Source organism: Gavialis gangeticus, unplaced genomic scaffold (genome assembly GCF_001723915.1).
Source record: "Gavialis gangeticus isolate Ggan-Ray unplaced genomic scaffold, GavGan_comp1, whole genome shotgun sequence".
Taxonomy (NCBI): Eukaryota; Metazoa; Chordata; order Crocodylia; family Gavialidae; genus Gavialis; species Gavialis gangeticus.
The window spans coordinates 415,092-419,648 of record NW_017728982.1 but is presented as its reverse complement, the minus strand read 5'-3'; the positions used below and the strand labels follow the sequence as shown (position 1 = coordinate 419,648).

Below are 4,557 nucleotides of genomic sequence, written 5' to 3'. Positions count from 1 at the left end.
GCTGATTGCCCCTGAGCATCATTTCTGATGCCGGCCCCTCCACCTCAAGAACCTGCATCCAGCCTCCTGGGATACAGGTCTCATAACCTGCATTCACCAGTAAGTCACCACACTGGTGCTGTCGTCTCCATCCAGGGATGGACCCGCCTCCCCCGGGCGCCGTCCAGGTGCACACCGGTCATGGGCAGGGAGGAGGGATGCTGTCTGCATCCTAAGAGGATGCAGAAGTGGAGGAGAATCGTGGCTCTCTGCTTTCCCCTCTCCCTAAAGAGCTGCAGCAATCCATCTTGACGTATTTCAGCAGTTTTCTGCCTGCCATAAATGCCAAAAGATCTCACTCTCCCCCCAAAACGCACGCTCTAAATGCGCTGGCAGAGCCATCTCCTCCAACACTAAGCTTCTCCATCAACACGAGCGTGGTACAGGTGGCCTTCTCTCGCTAGCGCTTAAAAAAGGCTTCACAGCCTGTACATCAGCAGACGGTATAATCTGCCGCTTAAGCAGTGGGGCGCGGGCGGCACGGGACGACGCGTTGTGATGTTCACAAAGGTGGAAAAGCAGCGAGCCCTTCAGAGGGGCGCTGCCCGCGTTTCGGATTATGCTAAGAACAACCGTGATGATCCCACCTTAAAAACTTGAGATGCAAAGGGATGCGCCAGGGAAGCGGCTGCTGTCGCCTGTATTTATTTTGCAGCGAGTAGACACAAGTGCGCTGCGTTGCACGGCACCTTCAGCTCCAGTAAACACATTTGTCAGCTCACTCGCCCAGTAAGGTGTGCGCCCCGGCATATATGGGATTGAAGGTAACATGACTGGATTTGCTAATTTTGTCAATCAGATTGGGGCAGAGGGGAGGACGGGGGAATGTTCCAGAGAAAGGACTTTGTAACCAAAGGGGTGGGGGAAAAAAAAATCAACAAAAGCATGAACGAATCCTTCTCAGAACAGCCTGACATTGCGAGACTTCCCGGTGCGGAAGACCGATATATGGCAGCGTCTCTTTTTGGGTCTCTGCCGCAAGCTCAAATGACAAGGTGATCATTCATGTGCACGTGCACGCGCAGAGAAAGTCGAGCCGGAGTTATTCTGCCTTCGATGGAGCCCACGTAACGCGGGCCCCGGACGCGCCACGAATCGGAGCAGGGAGAAACGATCGAAGTGCAGGATTTTAAAAAAAACAACCCCAAAACACGCGCTAAACGGCGCAACGGTCCCTCCGCCCCGCCAGCAGGGCAGGCCGCTTCACCCCCGCGCTCCTTTTATTTATTTATTTTTTTCTTCCAGTGGGAAACGCACCGCGCGCGGCTGCCGACACAACTCTGCGCAGTGTCCGCAAAGCCAAAAAACAAAACGAGACGAGTCGCGCAAAGTAAATCCCGAGAGGTATGCAGCCCTCTGGTCTGTAACTTTCAAAATGACAGCAGGATCGGGTCAGAGGTCACTGGGGCTGAGGCCCTAAGTACCACAGCCAGCTGTGGAGTGGAGGCCCTGAGCCAGCAGGAGGTCTGCCCATATAAATCTGCAATAAGCAGTACCCGCTGAGGCCGAGAACAATGGCCTCTAGCAGGGGTGGAAGGGAGGAACAATGCAGCCAGGCCAGTGCGCAGGCCCGTAACAAATCCCCGATGGCACCACAGGGCCCTCATTTGTGAAACTAATTGGCCCCGGATTGAAAAATTGGACTAACTTCAACAGCAAAAGCGCTAGAGAGGAGTTGCCTTTTGCAAGCAAAAGGGGTGGGGAGACAAAAGCAGCGCCCCTCAAAGCGGCGCACACCCAAAAGACCCATCGGCAAGGAACGGGGAGAGCTGGACCTAGCAAAGGGGAAAGGGGCACCGAGGGCGCTTGACCCCCATGAGTGTGTGCACGATACCTTGAGCGGGATAAGGACACAAGCACACACCGAGTCCACAATGCACAACATTTCCCACAAGCTGAACGATGCAGGCGTGAGGGCGGCTTGCCGGAGAGAGCGCCTGCAAAGTCCAGGTTGGAGTGACACGACGCCCTCTTCCACTCGGCTGCCCCGTCCCCGCGCCGCGGTGCTCAGAAGTGAAGGGTAACGTCCTCCGCTGCCTTTTGAGATTGCTGAAGCTGGGGGAGGAATTAATGAAGGTGGCTAAAGGAGACTATAAACTAGCAGGAGGGTGGCCCAAAACCACAAGAAAGGAGAATTTTTGGGGAAGCCAGGCAGCAGCATTGGCAGGGGGGTCAGTTAGGCAATGCAGCCGTTTGCAGAGGGAGGCAGCAAAGGCTTCACCTCGCCGGCCGTCTTCAGAAGAGGAGACTAGACAGGAGGTGTCCGAAAACTCGCTGTGCAGACGGTGACCCAGCGCCAGAGCGGACGGGTGCAGGAGACCGCTCCTGTCTGGAGCTGCCAAGTCCAATTCCAACAGGCAGGATGCGGCCTGGGCTTGGGGACAGGGTAGGGGAGAAGGGGCTGGTTTGCAATCCCAAGGCACATTTCTGAACAGTTAAAGACAGAGAGGCCTCGTGGGGGCTCTGCCAGGCACAGCCCGCTGCCACGCGGCACAAGCTGGTGAAACGGAGGGGCCTGTTTTAATACCCAGAAAAAAAGGAAACTTGAATGGCCTTTAGGAAAAAAAAAATAAAAAGCAGCGCAATAGCAAGGGAGGGCTGGCCCAGGGGCAGCTGGCCTAGAAATAAATATGCGGACAGGCACGGTGGCTAGCCAGAGTCTCAGGTCCCCACGCCCATGACCTCTAGGCTCACATGTGACCTCCAAGGCTTGGGTCCCCTCTGGTTTGATGGGTCACTTAAATAACCCCCCTGCAGCTTCGGCTATGGACAGACCATTTACCATGGGGCAAAATCAGCTGCTCCACGGTCCCTGCCAGTGTGGAGGCTGTTACGCGGCAGTAAGTGGAAGCCAAACCAGTCATTGAGGTCTCAGGGGAGGGAAAGGTGAGTTTCTTTGGGGGAAACACATACACCTGGGTCAATACTAAGGAGCTGGAAAGTGCCGCTCGGCTTTACTCAGCAGCGAGCTGCTCCTACGTCCGTGCCCGAGATGCAGGAGCCGTCACTTGAGATGCAGCTGTAATTATCTACCGTCACGACAGCCACATTTTGAGGCCTCCACGGTGATCCCGGTCCGTGCATGAGTGGAAAACCTCTCCAAAGAGGCTGTGGTGGACAAACCAGACGAGGGGACGGGAGAGGGGCCATTCTCACTTCACAGACGCGCGGCGCAAGTTGCCAAGGGTCACTCTGTGCCGGAGGCAGGAACTGACCCCGAATCTCCCTAGTCTTGCTCCATGAGGCTGTTTCCTCCTTAATCATCTTTTGCAGCTCAGGTGCGGTCCCCTTGCCGTTCGCCCCCTGCATGATTTTCATTGCGCCAGGATCGCACCGAGGGCTACGGACAAGGCGGACGAGGAAGAGTTCACAGGCCACGTGGAACAAGCCCGTGCTCAGGAGAAGAGGGCAAAGGCCTGGCAGACTGCAGGGAGGGCTTCAGCCCAGGGGTCCGTGCTGGAAGGAGCGGAGCGACACAAAGAGAGAGGCTAGTCGTGCGGCTTTGGTAGGAGCCAGCAGCTTCCCCCTCCCCATCCCTGCCCATCTTTGGCAGATGTTCAGCAGGGAGAGCGTGCGCGCAGGGCTGGCTGGCACCCCTCCAAGAAATAACAAGCTCTCTCAAGTAAAGCTGTACAGAGGTGACACCGGGACTCGACCCGACCCACGGCATTTGGCAAGGGGACACGTCTCAACTTCCAAGCCGTTGCCAATTACCATCTCAAGACCCCTCGCCGTGCTGCCTAACTTCAAGGAGGCAGAGGGACCGATCTCATTCACGAGCCCCGACCCTGTCGGGCGAGCGCGGCACGTAGGCCTGGGACTCCCCGGAAAGGCATTTTCCAGCGCAACACACTGCCGTTGGGGCTTAACCCCAGCTAGTGCTGGATGGAGACAGGGGCAATTTCCAAGGCGCCAAACTTCCACTCCGGCATCAGTGCCAGGGCCGGATCCACCAACGTGCCACGTCTGCAAGTCTCCCTCCTGCTTAAAGCCGCCCGTACTGCACACCCTGGGGAACCCAGCCGTTTCCCTCGCAGTCTAAATGGGAGCTGAGCACCTTTCAAACCTAGGCTAACACAGAGGGGACACCGTGCAGCGGCACCAGAAATAAAGGCCTGAAGGGTTGTGAGACAAGCCGCCAACACACGCCAAGCTGCTTGCTACGTGTCTGCTTCCACATGGACCACAAAGTCTGCGCCCATCAGGATGGCAGCACCACAACCATGCTCCGGAGCTCCCCGGGAATGGGGACAGGGATGGAGGCCTCGTCTTCCTCCAGCCTGAATCGATGCTGGCTGCACAGACCCCTCGGGGAGGTCCCCCCCTCTCCCTCCCCTCCGCTTCGCAGCCCATCACGGAGTTCAAACTCACATGAAACCCACACCGCAGCGCCAAAGTGAAACACTATTGTCTCAGAGCCATTTAGATATGTTTGAATGTTCTGGCATTGAAAGAAAAATCACCCCAGATAAATAAACACCACCACCACCCCATACACACAGATGCAAAAAAAAAAAA

General features: G+C 56.5%; 1 protein-coding gene across 1 annotated transcript in view; it reads right to left on the bottom strand.

Moving 5' to 3' along the window:
* ZBTB16 (zinc finger and BTB domain containing 16) overlaps window positions 1–4,557 on the bottom strand; it is a 196,897-nt gene that overhangs the window by 14,855 nt on the left and 177,485 nt on the right. The gene's annotated exons all lie outside the window — the stretch shown is intronic.